The sequence below is a fragment of the Mastomys coucha genome, unplaced genomic scaffold, assembly GCF_008632895.1.
Source record: "Mastomys coucha isolate ucsf_1 unplaced genomic scaffold, UCSF_Mcou_1 pScaffold20, whole genome shotgun sequence".
Taxonomy (NCBI): domain Eukaryota; kingdom Metazoa; phylum Chordata; class Mammalia; order Rodentia; family Muridae; genus Mastomys; species Mastomys coucha.
Genome location: NW_022196903.1, coordinates 109,807,383 through 109,828,203, shown reverse-complemented (window position 1 = coordinate 109,828,203; position 20,821 = coordinate 109,807,383). Strand labels below are relative to the sequence as shown.

General features: G+C 39.5%; 1 pseudogene; it reads left to right on the top strand.

Moving 5' to 3' along the window:
* Nucleotides 1–86: 86 nt before the first annotated feature.
* LOC116099981 lies at nucleotides 87–6,554 on the top strand (annotated as a pseudogene).
* Nucleotides 6,555–20,821: the final 14,267 nt, after the last annotated feature.

Here is a 20,821-nt window from a genome sequence, read left to right as displayed (position 1 = left end):
TAAAAAAAAAAAAAAAGAGAGAGAGATACTTGCTGACCTGGTGTGGCTGTTCCTTGGGAGGTTCTGCCAGCAAGTGACCAATGTAGATGTGGATGCTTGGAGCCGACCATCAGATTGAGCTCAGGTAGCCCAGTCGAGGAGCTGCTAGAAGGGCTGGAGAAGCAGAGGGGGATTGCAGCCCCATAGAAAGAACAACATCAGCTGGCCAGACCACCCAGTGCTCCCAGAGACTAGACTACCAACCAAGGAGTGCACAGGGAGGAATCTATGGCTATAGATACATATGTAGCAGAGGATAGTCTTGCCTGACAGAAATGAGAGGGAATGCCCTTAGTCCTATGGAGATTTGATGCCCCAGCAAAGGGGGATGCTAGAGCAGTGGGTGGGTGGTGGATCACCTTTATAGAGGCAAAGAGGAGGGGTGAGAAGGCAGATGTGGGACAGGGGGGTTGTGGAGGGGTAACTTGGAAGTGGGATATCATTTGAGATGTAAATGAATGGAATGATTAATAATAATAGTAATAAAGTCTGCATAGTCAATGGATCTTGTTGACTACAAAATCCTCAAGACTTTTTATACCATTCTTTTAAATGGTATAGATAAAAATGATATTACAGTGATATAATCCAAACTAACTTTTATAGAGACAGTTGTCTTTCAGCTGCTCAAAGAGCAGGAAAACTTCTTAAGTTCTTTATATATATATGGATATTAGCCCTCTATTGGGTGTAGGGTTAGTGAAGTTTTTTTTTTTCCATTCTGTAGGTTTCTGGTTTGTCCTATTGACTATGTCCTTTGCCTTACAGAAGCTTTCCAGTTCTATGAAGTCCCATTTATCAATTCTTGATCTTAGAGCCTGAGCCATTGGAGTTTTGTTTAGGAAATATCCCCCTGTGCCAATGAGTTTGAGGCTCTTCCCCACTTTCTCTTCTATTAGATTCAGTGAATCTGGTTTTATATTGAAGTCCTTGATCCACTTGGACTTGAGCTTTGTGCAAGGTGACAAATACGTGTCTATTTTCATTTTTCTACATACAGACTACCAGTTAGACCAGCACCATTTATTGAAGATGCTTTCTTTTTTCCATTGTATATTTTTTTACTTCTTTGTCAAAGATCAAGTGTCTGTAAGGGTGTAGTTTTATTTCTGGGTCTTCAGTTCTATTTCATTGATCAACTTGTTTATCATCAGTGAGAGAAGATGCACCTAACCCTCCAGAGACTTGAAGCCCCAGGGAGTGAGGAAGCCTGGTAGGGTAGGGGGGACATCCTCTCAGAGATGGGGAGGGAAGAGGAGAGATGGGATGGGGAGCAGTCAGGGGCCAGATGGGGGCAGACCGGGAGAGAGAATGAAGTCTGGACTGTAAAAAGGGATTAAAGAATAAAAAATAATAATTAATAAAAAAGAGCAGGAAAATGTCTTTAGTTGATCTGTATGTGATGCACATTCCATACAAATGTCTTTAAAGAATGTATTGCATGTAAGATTTGTATATTGCAGAATGGAAGTTCAGGAAGGCAGCCCTGATAAGATTCACCCATGGGGTGCTGAGATGACCTGCTGTTCTAGCTTCCTGCTTGATCAAACCTCAGCTGCATAGAAGCTGTTTCCTCTAAAGACTTGCTTCTGGGACATTTTTAGAATATCTAGCTCACTTGGTCCAGCCTTTCAGGATGTCCAGGTCAGATCTTCAATTAAGCCCTGAACTTTCTCAGCACATAGAGACTGGACTAAAAATAATGCCAGCTAGCTTTCTTTTAACTTAACTATTTCCCCAATTTCCTTTTGGGGCCCAAACAGAAATTCTTCACCTCAATTCAGCAGGAAGCAACTATAAGGACACCATTGATCCAGTCCCTTAAGTTGGGGTGGATGATTTGGTTATTTTATAAGTAATAGAGATGTTGTCATTTTAGGGGATGATTTACAAATAATTATGGCCTTGGACAAGGAAAAATGAAATAAGAAGCTTAGACTCAGTGATTTCTATTTTTCCTCTCCTCTTCTCAATCCTTTTATCCCTTTAAATATTTTATAAATCTTTCTTAGATAGGGTAGGGGGTTGAGAAGGAAAAGGGGGATATAGAAATACTATAAGAAATTAGACATAGAGGGGTAGATTATTGAATCTACCCTTAAACAAAAGCATTTTGTAGTCATAATCTTACATTGGTAAGGATCTTTATATTTTGATGCAAAATTGAGGTTATATTTTGTTACATTGGTACAGAATTTTGTATATTGATACAGGTTTAAGGTTTTCCTTAGTATAAATCTTTGTGTATTGATGAAGATTGAAATTATTTTTGTTACAACTATAATGGATTAAGCCTCTAAAATTATAAGCAGTCCCTCCAGTAAATGTTTTCTTTTATTAGAGTTGCTTTGGCCATGATGTCTCTTCACAGCAATAGAATAGTGACTGAGACAGAGTGTCTTCATCAATAAAGTCTTCCCATCACAATCTGGTGGGTAGCCAGGGCAAAGACAATAGTCTTTAATATTTGGGTGGTCCATAGACCCCACCGACCACCACCACCACCACCACAAAAAAAGGTAGCTTATACCAGGCACTGAGCTTTTTATTGAAAACCTATCGTGTCCAGAAGACGCCATAGATGTCCCTCTATGATAGATTAACTCCATTTAAACTCTACCTCTGTATTTATATTAGGAAGATTTTACAGTAGTGGACTCTTACATAGCTTTTTTAAAAAAGATCTTTAATAGCAGTTATCCCTCCTCATGATCCCTCTTCTATACTTTCCTCCCATTCCCCACCCCTCTTATTCTTTCCTATTCCCTTATTCCTCTGTCCTGTTTATACCTCTGCCTCCCCCACATGTTCCTTAGTAGGGCTTTCAGATGCATGTATTTTAAACACACATGTGCTAGGCAGGTTAGGAGTTTGTTTGTTTGTTTTTTTTTTTCTCTTGTTTCTTTGTTTTATCAACTTGAGATAATCTAGGATCATATGGAAAAAGGGAACCTCAGTTGAGAAAATGCCTCCAGGATAAGGCTGACCTGTTGACAAATCTGTAAGGTGTTTCATTAATTAACATTGTTGTGGGAGGTCCCAGACCATTGAAGCTGGTGCTACATTGGGAGGGTGGTCCTGAGTTGTACAAGAAAGTAAATTGAATGAGCCATGGAGAGCAAGCCAGTAAGTAGCATTCCTCTGCTCCAGTTCATGCCTGAGCTCCTGGCTTCTGCTTGATTTCTTACTCTGATTTCCCTTGAATGATGGACTGTAATCAAGATGTATAAACCAACCAAGCTTCTTCCTCTCCACGTTCATTTTAGCCACTGTTTTTACCACCGCAATAGAAACAAAATAAGACAGAAACCAGTACCAAGTTAATGGGGGAATTGCTATGACACACCTGGCTAGGTTTTTCTTTTAATTTAATTAAAATATAATTGTACAATTTCCCTGCTTTCTCCTTCTTCCAACAACACACATGCCCTCATTTTCAACTCTCAAATCCTGGCATCTTAATCCTTTATTATTGGTGTGTGTGTGTGTGTAAATAAATATATAAATGCAATCTACTGATTTTGTTCTGTGTTAATTGTGTCTATATTTTTAGGACTGGCCACCTGGGATTTGATAACTACCTAGAGGAAATCATCTATGGAGAAGATTAATTCTCCCAGTCTAATAGCTCAGGGCCTTTTGTGATTCCAGATGAACTTTAGGAGAATTTGTTCTCTTTCTTTTTATAAAAATGCCATTCTGTAAAACAACATCCAATCAAAATGCAGAGTCCATTGTGCAGCCAGTCCCAATGGATTTAGCTACAAAACAATTCCCATAGCTAAAGCTCAGGGAAACTTCGGGAAGAGGTGGTAGAGGATTGTAAGAGCCAGAGGATCAAGGAATTTGATGAGATGGGAATTTGATTGGGATAGGATTGTATTCGTAGTTTGTGGTAGAATGGTCATTTTCACAATAATAGTTCTTACAATTAATTTATAAGATGTCTTTTCATTTCCTGCTCTCTGTCAATCTCTTTCTTCAGAGACTTGTGATATCATTGTAGAAGTCTTTTACATCTTTGATTAGGTATGCTCCTAAATATTTTTATTTTCTTTTAGTCTTTGGTAAATGGAAAGTGCCCCTGCTATCTTTCCAAGTGTGTTTGCTGGTGATGTACTTAAAGAAGCTACTGATTTTCATAAGCTAGTTCTGTATGCTGCCAGTTTGAAGAAATTGTTGATCATTTCTGAAAGTTTTCAGGTGGACTTTTTGAAATCATGTGTGTTTAGTATGTCATCCACAAATAGGGATGGTCTGGCTTCTTTTCTGATATGTATTCCTTTAGTTTCCTTCTCTTGCCCTATTGTTCCAGCTAGTGTTTTAAGCACTGTGTTGAAAAGGAGTGGAGCTAATGGATATTCCTGTCTTGTTCCTGATTTTAATAATATTCCTTCATGTTTGTCTCCATTTAGGATGATGTTTCTCTGGGTTTCTCATATATAGCCTTTACTGTTGCAGTATGTTCTCTCTGATCCTACTCTTTCTAGGGCTTTTATTATGAAGGCATGTTGGATTTTGTCAAAGGTTTGTTGCTGTTGTTGTTGTTGTTGATTGGTTGTTGGATTTTTTGCATCTATTGGATTGAATATGTGATTTTCGTCTTTTAATTCATTCATGTAACATAAAACATTTATTGACCCGCATATGCTGAATCTTCCCTGCATCTCCAGTATGAAACCAATTTGTTCATAGTGGATAATCTTTTTGATGTATCATTATTCAGTTTAAAAATATTTTATTGAGAATTTTTTAATCTATGTTCATTGGTGATATTGACCTGTAGTTTTCTTTATTTCTTGTGTATTCATGTATTTTTTGGTCTTATAGTGATACTATCTTCATAGAGAGACTTTGGTATCATCCTTCTGTTTTTATGTTTCTTTTTTACTTTAAGAAGGATTCCCTCCAGTCGCGTGGCAGGTATGTGCCCTCTTAGCTTGCTGGTGGAGCTTGGAGGTGACCGGAGCTGGTTCTGGCAAGAGAGCAAGCACTGGGGCAGGGCGGGAGAAAGTGGCGACCGGAGGACCTCGGTGGTGACTCGTGGCGGAGCCCAGGAGCCCCGATCTTCCTGCCCACCTTCGTGAACGTCTGGCTGCGGGCCCAGGGAGTCCCTCACCGCGGCCCCACGTCGAGTCCGCCGTCCCTGGCCAACCCCGGGTGAGGTGGGAATAGCGATCGCCCCGTGTCCCGCTACCGTAGTCCCTATACAGTCCATACCCACGCGGGTGCTGAGCATGAGCGCCCGCCTAGGACCAGTTCCCCAGCCTCCGGCCGCGCAAGACAAGCCCTGGTGCGCGCAGCTCAAGCCGATGCTGGGCGCTGCAAAACTGGCCCGGGGACGCAGCGCTTGGCGCTCTTCCACGGAGAAGATCTGAAACACAGGCCCGCCAGCTGCCGGCCAGCGACTGTTCTCTGAGGAGCTGGTCCAGAGAAGATGTGAAATTGGAGAAGTACCTGGCACCTCAGCTTCCTCCAGTTCGGATAATTTCAGAGCATAAAAAGTATAGACGAGACAGTGCCTCAGAGGTAGACCAGTTCTTCACTGACACTGGCGGCTTACCTTACAGCATCAACATGAACGTCTTCCTCCCTGACGTCACTCACGTAAGAACTGGCCTCTACAAATCCCAGAGACCTTGAGTAACACAGATCAAGACAGGACCTGCTACCATTTTCAGCCACCAGAGCGAGTGGACTGCCCCTCCTCCGGCTCCCACCCAGGCCCTCCCAGAGTTCACCAGTATATCCAGCTCCCACCAGACCACAGCGCCAGAGGTGAACAAGTGTCCTCATCAAACAAGAACTTCCTATACCAGATCTTCATCTCTCGGTCCCTTCCCAGCAGGGCCACCTGTACCAGCAATTGAGTACACTGGATCTAGACATGCCCGGTTCGACAAACCAGACAGCTGTAAGGGAAAACCTTAATGTTTCTATGGCAGGCCTTAACACACCCGTCTGCTGTTCCACAGACGTCAATGAAACAGTCCCAGGGCATGTCCCCTTGCACGTACACCATGCCAAGTCAGTTTCTTCCACAACAGGCCACCTGCTTCGCCCCCAGCCCCCGCACCACCGAGCTCAGAGCCTGGAAATCCCGATAGACAAGCTGAGATGCTGCAGAATCTAACACCACCTGCATCCTATGCTGCTACAATCGCTTCGAAACTGGCAATTCACAACCCAAACTTACCTGCCACGTTGCCAGTTAATTCGCCAAATATCCAACCTGTCAGATACAACAGGAGTAACGGATCTGGGGCAGCGATGCATCCACTTCTGCGGTTATAATGGTTGCACAAAAAAAATTATACAAAGTCATCTCATGTAAAAGCTCACTTGAGGACTCATACGGGTGAGAAGCCCTACAAGTGCCCCTGGGATAGCTGACCTGCTACTACAGGAAGCACACCGGTGCCAAGCCATTCCAGTGCGTGGTGTGCAACCACAGCTTTTCCTGCTCTGACCACCTTGTGCTGCACATGAAGTGCCACCAGAACTGAGCAGTGACTGTGCCAACCCACTCGACGCCTCGAAGTCCTCTTGCCAACCTTTACACCACAAACCTAACTTCACATGAAAAAAAAAATCAAAAGAACCGGAAATGTCTATTTTGTATATTTGAGACCATAGGGAATACATTGTATCAATACCAAAGTGTTTGGCCATTTTGAGAACCTGGAAGCTTGCTGTTGTGTTCACCACTAGCTTTATTCCAGCAAACTTCATCTCCAGACACAGCCGCATCTCAGCTTGGGGAAATGGTGGGGGTGCACAGGGTGTGTACACTGGCTATTTCTATACAGACTTCACACATGCATTCGTGTGTGATTGTTTAGGATAAACCGGTTGGTGGCACCCAGACAGATTGTCAAGATTTTACTTGACATGGACTCACTCCTTTTTCTTAAGATTAGATAATTTCTATAGAGGGGAGGCACCTTGCAATTCACAAATAGCCATTGAACAAATGTTTTTGGGTTTTTTGTTTTGTTTTGTTTTTATATGAGTTGGCTATATTTGCTATTAAGAATTTTGTAAATATGCAAATCAGCTTTATAGGTTTATTACAAGTTTTTAAGGATTGTTTGGGAGGGAAGAAATCATACTTTTGAAAATAATTATGAATACCTTTACAGTTAGAATTTGTGGTAAGATACCTCTCAAAAAGTTACTGTACTGGCTGGTTTTGTGTGTCAACTTGACACAGGCTGGAGTTATCACAGAGAAGGGAGCTTCAGTTGGGGAAGTGCCTCCATGAGATCCAGCTGTGGGGCATTTTCTCAATTAGTGATCAAGGGGGTAGGGCCCCTTGTGGGTGGTGCCATCCCTGGGCTGGAAGTCTTGGGTTCTATAAGAGAGCAGGCTGAGCAATCCAGGAGAAGCAAGCCAGCAAGGAACATCCCTCCATGGCCTCTGCATCAGCTCCTGCTTCCTGACCTGCTTGAGTTCCACTCCTGACTTCCTTTGGTGATGAACAGCCATGTGGAAGTAAGCCAAATAAACCCTTTCCTCCCCAACTTGTTTCTTTGTCGTGATGTTTGTGCAGGAATAGAAACCCTAATACAGTTACCAAATCCATTTCTTTGGGGAGGGGATAATCATTCAAATGAGAGTAAAATGCAAATTCACTCACTGATTGAAATAAGATTTTATTTTAAATGAGAGATTTTTTATGTGAATTTAAACTGAAATGCTTAAAGATAGATACAATACACAGATGTTAATGGTCTTACCATGAGTTAAACAATATCTTGTTTTTTTAAAGTGGAGAAGGACTTATGTAGCTGTCAGTACTGTTCCTTGTTGAACTTAAGACTCTGTTTTCACTTGTGGAAACATTGAATTTCCGGTGCAGTTTCTCTCAGACTGGGATGTTTGTTCATGCAATGCTGTTGGTTAAAGACAATTTATGCAGATTTTTGCATCTAATATTCAGTGAGACACAGTAATTTTATTGAAATTACAGTGCCATGTAGTTATCCTGTTGTTAATACTGACTGGGTCTGCCTTTGCTATCAATGATGTGTTGAAAACTTACCAATATGCAATATGGCTAGGAATGTGTCATAGATGCTCTTAACCAAAGGACAGAAATCACAAGCAAAATGCCAAAAGTGATCTTAATTAAAAATCTAATTTTGTTTTTAAAATACTGTTTTATCATTATTTATTTTGTGGTAATATAGTAAGTTTTTTTATATAAAACAATTTTCTTTTTTCTTTATTAGATATTTTCTTTATTTACATTTCAAATGATATCCCCTTTCCCAGTTTCCCCTCCGGAAAAAAAAAATCGATTCCTTCTTCCCTCCCCCTGCTCACCAACCCACCCTCTCCCACTTCCTGGCCCTGGCATTCCCCTACCCTGGGGCATAGAACCTTCACAGGACCAAGGGCCTCTCCTCCCACTGATGACCAACTAGGCCATTCTCTGCTACATATACAGCTGGAGCCATGAGTCCCACCATGTGTACTCTTTGGTTGGTGGTTTAGTCTCTGGGAGCTCTGAGGGTACTAGTTAGTTCATATTGTTGTTCCTCCTATGGGGCTGCAAACCCTTCAGCTCCTTGGGTCCTTTCTCTAGCTCCTCCATTGGGGACCCTGTACTCAGTCCAATGGGAGCCTCTACTTCTGTATTAGTCAGGCACTGTCAGAGCCTCTCAGGAGACAGCTATATCAGGCTCCTGTCAGCCAGCACTTGCTGGCATCCACAATAGAGTCTGGGTTTGGTGATTGAATATGGGAAGGATTCCCAGGTGGGGCATTCTCTGGATTGTCCTTCCTTCAGTCTCTGCTCCATAGTTTGTCTCTGCAATTCCTTCCATGGGTATTTTGTTCCCCCTTTTAAGAAGGAACGAAATGTCCACACTTTGGTCTTCCTTCTTCTTGAGTTTCTTGTGGTTTGTGGATTGTACTTTGTGTATTACAATCTTCTGGGCTAATATCCACTTATCAGAGAATGCATGCCATGTGTGTTCTTTTGTGATTGGGTTACCTTGCTCAGGATGATATTCTCCAGATCCATCCATTTCCCTACGAAAATCATAAATTCATTGGGAAAAAAAATTTCATAACTTGGTAAATTATAGTTTTGTTTGTTAGAAAAGTTACTTTGACATGTAAATAGGCAACAAACGTTGTAAGTATTTTTGTAAGGCTCTAAGATATTTATACGTGGACACACCTACGTCAAAAGCGTAACTCTGCAGCTGTTCTGCTGCTTTGTCCCTTATTTTTGTATTGTGGTAATTTCCTATGCAAATGCCAGAGCAAGCAGCTATATAGCTGTAGAACTTTTTGAGAAATGAAATGTTTATATATTTATGACAATTTTTTTTAAATAAAAAAGTGCCAAAAAAGAAGGAGAAAAGAAGGACCCCTGAAGGTCTTCGCTGAATATCTTGTTGAATTCTGCTGTGAATTTATCTCAACCTGGACATTTTTTACTTGGAAAAAAATTATTCCTTTTCAATCCCCTCATTTATTATGTTTAGGTTGGTTGGGTTTTTTTGTCTTTGTTTGTTTGTTTGTTTTGTTTTTTGTTTTTTTGGTTTTTTGGTTTTTTTGTTTTTATTTAATTTTGCAGTTTGGCCTAATCTAGAAAGAAATTCACCCATTTATTTTAGATTTTCCAACAAAATGGAGGAGAGGTTTTTAAAGCATTCCCTTATACTGTCCTGAATTTCTTTGGTGTCTGTTGTACTGTTTCTGTACTTGGCTCCTCTTTTTCTCTTTGGTTAGTTGGGCCCCAGGTCTGTTGATCTTGTTGATCTTCTCAAGGAACCATCCTTAGATTCACTGAGTCTTGTTCACATTTCATTAATTTTGGTTCTGATTTTTAATATTCCTTGGTGTCTAGTAGGTTGGGTTTGGTTGGCTCTTGTTTAGAATTTCATCAGTCATTTACTTGTGCTTGTTTTTCTGGTTTTTTAAATGTAGGTATCTAGAGTTATAAATTTCCCTCATATAATTGTTTTTAATGTTTCCCACAAGTTTTGTTGTAATGTATTTTCATTTTCACTTATTTCTAGTAGAATTCTTATTTCTCTCTTGACTTTTCTTTTCTTTTTTGTTTGTTTGTTTGTTTCTCCCTGTAGCCCTAGCTGGCCTTGAACCCACAGAGAACCGCCTCCCTCTGCCTCCCAAGTGCTGGGATTAAAGGCTGCGCCACCACTGCCCGGCTGTCTTGACTTCTTTGACCTATTCATCATTTAGTAATGAACTGCTTACATTAGTTTGTGTACTTTTAGAGATTTGTTTGCTGTCAATTTTAAGTTTTATTGCATGGTGGCTCACAAACATCTGTAATGAGATCTGATGCCTTCTTCTGGTGTGTCTGAAAGCAACTACATTGTATCACATACACTAAGTAAATAAAAAATTAAGTTTTATTGCATTATGGTCAGATAGGATACATGAGTTTTTTCAATCTTTCTGAATTGGTGAGATTTATTTTGTTCCAAGGTATGGTCTACTACAGAGAAGCTTCAGTGGTCTGCCAGGTGGAATTTATATTTTTTGCTGTTTGAGTGGAATAATCTGTGGATATATTAAATCCCTTTAATGCATAATGGCATTTAGTTCTGATATTTTTCTGCTTGTTTTTATTTATTCAGGGGTTCTATCTATTAGAGAAAAAAGATATTAACATTGCTTACTGTTACTGGATTTGGGATTATTTGTGCCTTTAATTCCATTTGTCCATTTTGTCCATTTTATATAAATTAGGTGCACTAGAGTTTGGATGAGTGCATGTATGTTTGCTATTCTAGCATATTCTTGATTGATTCCTTCTTTGTCTCTTCTGATTCGTTTTAGTTTTAAATCTGTTTTGTCAGATATTAGAATGGCCATGCCTGCTTGGTAACTGGTCCCATATGATTGGGGTCCTTTTGTCTGTCCCTTCACTCTAAGGCAGAGCTTATCTTTAAAGCTAAGATGTGCTTCTGTGGAGGATGTGGAAGTCAACCTTATAAAAGAAAAAGTGAGATGGAGATCGAGGTGCCACAGGCTCCTGCGACTCCTTGAAGTGTTCTGATCTGCTGTAAACAGCATTAGATCTAAGATGACCTCCAACACACTGGTGACAAAGCAAAAGGCAACAGAGGCCAGGTCAGGGGCCACTTCCCACTTCTTTACAGAAGTCATCACAGGAGACAATACTCCCTCCACTCCTTCTGAGTTACCTCATTTGGCAGGGCTATCATTGGAGAATGGTGATAGTGTGGCAAGATGCAATTGGCCAAGGATTTAGGGGCTTGGGATTCGCTCAAACACTGTATATGCGCTTATGGGTTGGGCAATAAATTCAGATCTACACCCTGACACTGGTCTCAGGAGTCAGATTTCCCAGGATTTGTCACAGGACTCCCTCGACTCTTACCGCCCCCCTCCCCTCCCAATCCTTGGCCCTGTTCCCACATGTTTGTTTTCTTTTCTTTTCTTTTTTCATAATTAAAACTTTATTTAAAAACTGACACCAAAATAGGAGATCATTGTTATAGACTTTATAAAATCAAACAATAATTACACTGTCTTGGTAGAATAACTGAAGTTGATAAGGCCCACATGTTTCTTGTAAACAGCAGTTATATGGATTTTGTTTCATGGTCCATTCAGCCATCCCATGTCATTTGATTGGAAAATTGAGGCCATTAAAATGTAAAGTTATTATTGGAAGGCATGCACTGACTACATTCACTGTGATGTTTTCAGTGATGTTTGTGTTCTCAGTGGTTTGTTTGTTTTTCAGTAACATAGTTTCATTTTCTTGCTACAGGCTGTTCTCTGTGCTCATTCTTGTATTCAGTCCAACATGTTATTTTCTGTACATTCTTTAGGTTTAGTTTGTTGGATATAGTTTTAGGCTGTTTATACCATGGCAATTTTTCCCTTCTCCTTTAACTATGGCAGAAAATTTTGCTGAGTATGCTAGTCTAGGTTGACTGTCTTGGTCTTTTAGGACTTGAAACGCATTGCTTGGCACTCTCTGGCTTTCAGTTATTCCCATGAGTTTTCCTTTATGTGTGATTTGTGTTTTTGTCTCTTGCAGCTTTCTATATTCTTTCTTTGTTGTATATACTTAGTGTTTTAACTATGATATGTCTTGGGGAGTTTGTGTTTTGTTTTTTCTGTTCTTGTCTATTTGGTGTTCCTATGCTTCTTGTATTTATGTCTGTGTGGCTATCCCTAGCTTAAGGACGTTTTCTTCTACGTTCTTGTTGAGGATCTTGACTATCACATTGACCTGGAACTGTTCTCCTTCATCTATGACCATACTTTGAAGATTTACTTTTTTGGTGGTTTTCCACATTTCTTCAATGTTCCTTTCCTATGTTCATATTCTTTGCTTATTTGCACTAAATCCTCTACTTTATCTACACGTCCTGATATTCTGTCTTCTGTTTAATTCATTATACTAATAAGGCTTTCCCTTGAGTCTTCTAGTTGGATTATCGGGTTTTTCAATTCCATCTTCGTTTGGCTTTAATTATCTTCAATGTTGTATCTCTTTATTAAGTTCTGCTTTCAGATCTTGGATTGTCATGTCCATCAGCCTGACATTTGTGTTTTATTGGACATCACTCAGGCATTTATTCTCCTTCCGTTCATTCTTTTTAGATTAATTGAGCTATTTCTTTGTGTCTTTCTTCTTTTAACTAGTTGGATTTTTATCACTATACGATTCTTCTAAATCCTGTGTCCTGGGCTTTATCTAGGTAATTCCCACTGGAGAACATGTCTATAGTACTGGTGGATTTTGGTAGGGAGATATGGCTTTGTTTTTTCATATTGTTTATATTTATTGTGAGAATATCTGGACTAGTGGACATCTTTTGTTAGTTCTATGTCTCATATGGACAGAGGAGATTGAGGTAGAACACACAATGTGTAGGCCAGATAGAACATAAAATTGAATATGGCTTAGGTAGACTAAAGTTGGGTGAGCACAGCTGGCTAAAATGGACACAAGCTCCTATCTAACCCAGAAGCTATCTCCAAATTGATTACCACTCATAAGTCAAAATTTAGTTTTCTTCATGGGTGAAACACTGAGTGGGGGAAAAAGTCTTAAGGAGAAATCTCATGCCATTAGTAGATGGAGAACAGGAAAAGGATTGAACAGCATCTTTTGAGGTTCCTTGTCACATCACTGGCAAAGTCTACTCATGTCATGGAGTGTCCCAGGCAAAGTCTAGAATTTGAGAGTAAATCCAGCATTGGAGAGGGTGCATAGAGGAAAGGACCAGGTGAACTCATCCAATTAGAACCTGGCTCAAGATGTGCAGGATCTATGGGATAGAGAGGGTGGAATATGGCATATGAGGAGTCTATAGATTGTGGGTGGGTAGGACTTGTCCTGGCCAGAGTTTTGAGACTGGGGAAGGGGCCTGCAGTCAAGAATGGCCAGACTACCAGTACACTGGATGTGTGACCAGACTAGGTATAATGAGTTAAGAAGAATGCATGGAGTAGGAGAATTGGGCAGATCCACCTATGTACACTCTGAGGAAGATTTGGTCGGGTGGAACATTCAGAATATTGTGTTCCAGAGGCCTCCAGTTTAGAAGCAGGCCAGAAGCTTTTTATAAACAACTTCCAAGCTTCTTGTGGCTCTCTAGGCTATTAACCTTTTTTCTTTCACTTTGTAAATATTTTATTTAGGTTTTTCTATTGAAAATACATTTTTTCCTCTCATCTAACATATCTTGACTATGGTTTCTTCTCCCTCTACCCTTCCCAGTTTCCCCACCTCTCCCTTCAATCCAGATCCACTCCCTTTCAGTCTCTCATTAGAAAAATAACAGTCTTCTAGGGAAAATAATAAAATATAACACAATAAAATAAGATAAAACAAAACAAAACACATCAAGATAGAAAAAAAAAACAAACAGAAAAGGCAGAAGAAACAGATAAAGATGCAGAGACCCCCATCATTTGCATACTAAGGAATCCAATAAAAACACAGCAGCAGAAGACATATGCAAAGGACTTGTTAAAAGGGTTAAGAACAAAGGGTGAAGATCTATACATTTTCTTTTAAATGCCCTAACATGACACTGTGGTACAAGGAGCCTCCAATGATGCTGTTCTATCCTTTTCCTTGGCATGAGACTACTCCTTAAGAAGACTTCTCCCCCGCCCCCAGTGTTTCACCCATGACGAAAACTAAATTTTTATTTGCAAGTGATTATCAATTGGAGATATCTTCTGGGTTAGAGATAGGAGCATGTGTCCATTTTACTTCATCTCTAGAGCCCTTCTAACGAAGCCCCATGTGCATGCTGCATCAGTCTCTATGAGCTCATGTGTGCATCAGTCATGCTGATTTAGAGGATCTTGGTTTCCTTGGTGTCCTTCATCCTCCCTAGCTCTCAAATACTCTTTCTGCCTCGTCTTCTGCAGAGTTCCCAAGCCCTGAGGGGAAGAATTTGAAGGAGACATCTCACTTAGGTCTGAGTGTTCTAAGGAGTCTCATTCTCAGCATATTGCATGACTGTGGGTTTCTGTATTTACTCCCATCTGTTGCAGGGAGAAGCTTCTCTGATGGTGGTTGAGCAAGGCGCTGATCTATGAGTACAGCAGAATATCACCAGTAGTCATTTTACTGCTCTATTTCTCTAGCAAATTATAGTATTTGGTTTTCTCTTAGGTCCATGGGCTATCAGGGTCACCCAAGGAGTGTTGGTATGGGTTATATCTTATGGAGTGGAACTTAAGTCAGATCAGATATTAGATGACTACTCCCGCAAGTTTGATGTCACCATGACACCAGCATATCTTGCAGGCATTGTAGAGCAAAGGGGTTTTAGCTGGGTTAGTGTTTGTTTTTCCTTCAGTGGTGTGTAATACCTTCCTGTACCAAAAATACTAGCCAGTAGGGGTAAAGGCTCTATGTAGCCATCAGGTCCGCATCTCTGTGTTCAATGAATGTACAGGTGTTCTCTTCAACAACAGGACTTTGCTGTCAGTTTGTGAAGAGGAACTTAGAGGTTTGACAATAGCCTAGGTGTTTTGGGTGTTCCCTTTAGCTAACAACTTAACTAGATGTAGCCCATTCCCAGTATTGAAAGCTTCATTTGTTAACAAGTGATATCCAGTTGGGGCTCTGACTCCCCTATTGTTTGGCAATTTCATTTTAATTGCCCATATATATATATGTATGTGTGTGTGTGTGTGTGTGTGTGTGTGTGTGTATACATATATATATAGTCATATATATGAAGTAAAAGCACACACACACACACACATAAACACACAGAAGCTTCTACTGTTTATAGTTTCCATACTGCCCCTTAAAGGATCCTTAATTTTAAGCTGTCTCTCCCTGTAGTCCTTCTGCTTGTCCCTTTCTTCATTCATCTTCCTCAATTGTTTTTTCCTTTTCAGTGCACCCCCAGTGCATCTGTAACAATTTTATTTCCCTTTCCAAGGGAGATATATCTGTCCCACTCTTAGTCCTTAACTTGGTACCTACCCTCTATGGAACCTTGCTTATCATTGACCTCACAGATAATATCCATTTATAAGTGAACATATGCTACATTTGTCTTTCTATGTCTGGACTGCCTCATCAGGATGATTTTTTTCTACTTCCATCTATTACCTGCAAGTTTCATGATGTCTTTTTTAATGGATCAGTAATATTATATTATGTAAGTGGACCACATTTTTTTTTAAAAAAAACTATTCATCTGTTGAGGGCCATTTAGATTGTTTCCATCTTCTGGCTATTATGAATAAGATGGCAATGGACATGGTTGAGCAATTGTCTCTGTGATAGGATGAAGCATCCTTTGGGTATTCTCAAGAGTGGTTTATCTGAATCTTTAGGTAAATCGATTCCCATCTTCCTAAGGAACCAACATACCGACTTCTAAGTGTGGCTGAACAAGTTTGCACTCCCACCTTCATAGTTCTTTAACTACTAAGGATTGTTTTAGATATCCTGTGTGTGTGTGTGTGTGTGTGTGTGTGTGTGTGTGTGTGTGTCCATATGAAACAGAAAAGTGTCCTTTCAAGATCTGTCAGGAATTGTGTTGGAATTTTGATTGGGGCTGTATTGAATCTGTAGGTTGATTGAAAGTGTTTATCAGTTGTAGGAATTCCCTGGTAGAATTTTTAGGGTCACTTATCTATACTATAATTGTAACATTAATATTTAATAAATCCCAGCATGGGATTGCTACCTAGCTCAGTGGTTTATGTTCCTGAATAAAAGTCCCTCCCCTCTCTCTCTCTCTATCTCTCTCTCTCTCTCTCTCTCTCTCTCTCTCACAAACACACACACACACACACACACACTTTATATTTTAATATGACTTATGTAGTATAATATCTGGCTAACTGTCTATCATTCATGTTACTAGAATCTACCTCCCTCTGATAATTCCATGTTACTATTTACTGATTTCTGTGTTCCATCTTGGCTGCTTTTAACTTCAATTAGTCACCTGCAAATATAGCTACTTTAGCTAGCTTCTTCCTTTCCAATTTGTATCCTCCTGATCTTCTTCAGTTGTCTTATCATTTTAGCTAAGACTTCAAGAACTGTATTAAATAGGCATGGAGTGTACAGTTTGTCTTATTCATGATTTTAGTGGAACTGCTTTGAATATCTCTCTAAGTTGATGTTGGCTATGGACTTGCTATAAACTGCCTTTATTTATGTCAAGATATGACACTGGTATCCCTAATCTCTCCAGGACTTTTATCATGAAGGGGTATTGAGTTTTTCAAAGGTGTCTTTTATTTTTGTTTTTGTTTTTTATCTAATAAGATGACCATGTGGTTTTGTCTTTCATTTTTTATATGTTAGATTAAAAGTATTGGTTTATGTATGTTGAACCATCCCTGCATCTCTGGGATGAAGCCTACTTAATCATAGTGAATAATCTTTTTGATGTGTTCTTGGATGTGGTTTGCAAGAATTTTGTTGAAATTTTTTGCATCTATGTTCATAAGGAAAATTGGCCTGTGATTCTCTTTCTTTGTTAAGTCTTTGTGTAGTTTAAGTACCAGAGTAACTGTTGCCTCATAAAACAAATTGGGCAATATTCCTTTTGTTTCTATTTTTTGAAATAAGTTAAGGAATGTTGGTGTTCATTTTTGAATGTCTGGTATATTTCTAAAGTGGAAATTTCTGGTTTCTTTGGAAGTTCAGTTGTGTCACATGATGTTTTTCTTGAAACTGTCTTGTGAGAGGATGTTTCGCAGAAGCAGACACTTGAGAGGGCACATAATGTTTAGAAAGAGTATAAGTAGAACCTGACAGATGTTCTTACATTGCTATGCCTCGTAAGGCTTCACTGGTCTTTGCTGGCTTCACTCACCATGCAACTTTTAGCTGGCCTTCACTAATCTTTGCTTGTTGTGACTTCATAGAGAGAAATGCACTAAAGAACTTCTCACAAAATTCCAGGTGCTTTTGGTAGAACTTCGTGGTTTCTGCTGGATTGGGACACTGTTTGCTATTGGACTGGACTGCTGATATCCTGATAATGAAGATTGGAATTGCTCCCAAAGAACTACTTCTAAACATGTCCACAACCCCTTTGTCCTATTAACCATCTTTCTTCTTCCCTACTTTGGTTAGTGGGCTAGAAGGAAGGTTGAAGTGTTAAAGAACCCTAAATAAAGTAGGCTTTGAAAAATATAAGGCTACAGAATTCTGTGCTAAAATATCTGGCCCTGAGCTCTTTTAAGTTGGTAATCTTTTACTTTTTTTTATTTTTTATTTTTTTAGATATTTTCTTTATTTACATGTAAATTTCTCCATTCCCAGTTTCCCCTCCAAAAAACAAAGAGACAAATAAAAACAACAAAAACAAACCCTTGTTGCCTCCCCCTTTCCCATGCCTGCCACCCCGCCCTCTCCTACTTTCTGGCCCTGGCATTCCCCTACACTGGGGCACAGAACCTTCACAGGGCCAAGGTCCTCTCCTCCTATTAATGATCGAATTTGCAATCCTCTACTATACACATGCTGCCTGAACAATCAGACCCCTCCATGTGCAGTCCTTGGTTGGTGGTTGAGTAAGTTGGTAATCTTTTAATTACTGCTTCTATTTTACTAAGGGATAAAGGTCTGTTTAATACAGACCTATATCTGTTGCCTATCTGATATTGATTTAACTTTGGTATGTGATGTGATTGATATCACTATATATAATTATTCATTCCTTTTAGATTTTCCAATATAGTAATATGGTGGAATACAGGTTTGGGAATTATGATTCTCTAGAATTTCTCTGTGTCTGTTGTTATATGGTATATTTGTTTTCACTCACTTCTAGAAGATCTTGCATTTCTTTTTTGATATCTGTTTTGACCCATTTTTCATTCACTAATGAGTTGTTCCATGAGTTTGTAATCTTTCTGGTTTTTTTTCTTTTGTTGATGCTCATTTTAATCTGTGGTGGTCAGATAGAATGCAGGGTGTTACTTCAATTGTCTTGTATCTGTTGAGACTTGCTCTGTGTCTGAATATGTGGTCAATTTTGGTCCATGAGGTGCTGAGAAGAAGGTATATTCTCTTGTATTTGAATGAAATGTTCTATAAATATCTGTTAGGTCAATTTGGTTTATGATATCAATTAACTCCAGCATTCTCTTTAGTTTTTCTCTGGATGATCTCTTTATTGCCACTATCAGGGTAGTTTGGGAGGGTCAACATGTATTTAAGCTAAAGTAGTGTTTCTGTTATCAATGTGAGTTCCCTTGTGTTTGGTGCATAGATGTTAAAAATTGTAATGTCCTCTTAATGTTTTTTTTTTTCCCAGTGAGAGTAAGTAGTGTTCTTCCTTATCTCTTCTGATTAGTTTTGTTTTGAAGTCTATTTTGTCAGATAATAAAATGGCTACATTGGCTTCCTCCATTGGTCCATTTGTTTGGAATATATTTTTCCATTCTTGGACCCTAAGGTGATGTCTATCTTTGATGTTAAGGTGTGCTTATTAGACACAGCAGAAGGATGGATCCTTTTTTCAACATATACTTGTTAGGCTGTGTCTTTTTTTTGGTGAATTGAGATCATTGGTGTTGTAAGTTATTAATGAGCAGTATTTGTTGGTTCCTGTTATTTTGTTGTTATTGTTGTTGCTGTTGTTGTGGTGGTGGTGGTGGTGTGTATATGTGTGTGTGTATGTTTTTCCCCTCTTTTGATTTTCTTGTCTGGTGTTATTTACTCTGTATTGTTTTTAGACATATGGTTATCTTCTTCCTGTTAAAGTTTTCATCCTTCTGGAAGGCTGGATTTGTAGATAGATGCTGCTTAAATTTTCTTTTATTATAAAATATAATAACCACTTTACTAGAAAACTGACTCCTAGCTGCATTCTAAAACTTACCCCTTTGCCCACAGACAAGTGTAGCTTTCACCTATCATCAAAGAAGTTCCTCTTTACAGCAAATGGAGAGTACTATAGAATATCACAACTGGTCACAATACAAAAATAATGGATTATGTGAAGCTCAGCCTTAATGAATACCACAACTCTTAACGCTAAGGCTCAGAGAACATCTGCAAAGAAAGAGAAAGTTTATAAGATGCAGAGATGTACCATATTTTCTGTATCCATTCCTCTGTTGAGGAACACCTGGGTTGTTTCCAGCTTCTGGCTATTGTAAATAAGGCTGCTGTGAACATAATGGAGCATGTGTCCTTATTACATATTGGAGCATCTTCTGGGTATATGCCCAGGAGTGGTATAGCTGGGTCCTCTGGTAGTACTATGTCCAATTTCTGGAACTGCCGAACTGATTTCCAGAGTGGTTGTACCAGCTTGCAATCCCACCAGCAATGAAGGAGTATTCCTCTTTCTCCACAACCTCTCCAGCATCTGCTGTCACCTGAGTTTTTTAATCCTAGCCATTCTGACTGGTGTAAGGTGGAATCTCAGAGTTGTTTTGATTTGCATTTCCCTGATGACTAAGGATGTTGAACATTTCTTTAGTTGCTTCTGAGCCATTCGGTATTCCTCAGCTAAGAATTCTTTGTTTAGCTCTGTACCCCATTTTTTAATAGGGTTATTTGGTTCTCTGGAATCTAACTTCCTGAGTTCTTTGCATATATTGGATATTAGCCCTCTATCAGATAGAGGATTGGTAAAGATCTTTTCCCAATCTGTTGGTTGCCATTTTGTCCTATTGACAGTGTCCTTTGCCTTACAGAAGCTTTGTAATTTTATGAGGTCCTGTGGAGTACTACTCAGCTATTAAAAATAATGAATTTATGAAATTTTTAGGGAAATGAATGGATCAGGAGAATATCATCCTGAGTGAGGTAACCCAGTCAGAAAAGAACACACATGGTATGCATTCACTGATAAGTGGATATTAGCCCAGAATCTCAGAATACCCAAAATACAATACACAAACCACAAGAAACTCAAGAAGAAGGAAGACCAAAGTGTGGATACTTTGATCCTTCTTAAAGGGGGAATAAAATACCCATGGAAGGAGTTGCAGAGACAAACTATGGAGCAGAGACTGAAGGAAGGACAATCCAGAGACTGCTCCACCTGGGAATCCTTCCCATATTCAATCATCAAATCCAGACACTATTGTGGATGCTGGCAAGTGCTGACTGACAGGAGCCTGATATAGCTGTCTCCTGAGAGGCTCTGACAGTGCCCGACTAATACAGAAGTGGAGGCTCTTAGCCATCCATTGAACTGAGTACAGGGTACCCAATGAAGGAGTTAAATAAAGGACCAAAGGAGCTGAAGGGTTTGCAGTTCCTTAGGATGAACAACAATATGAACTAACTAGTACC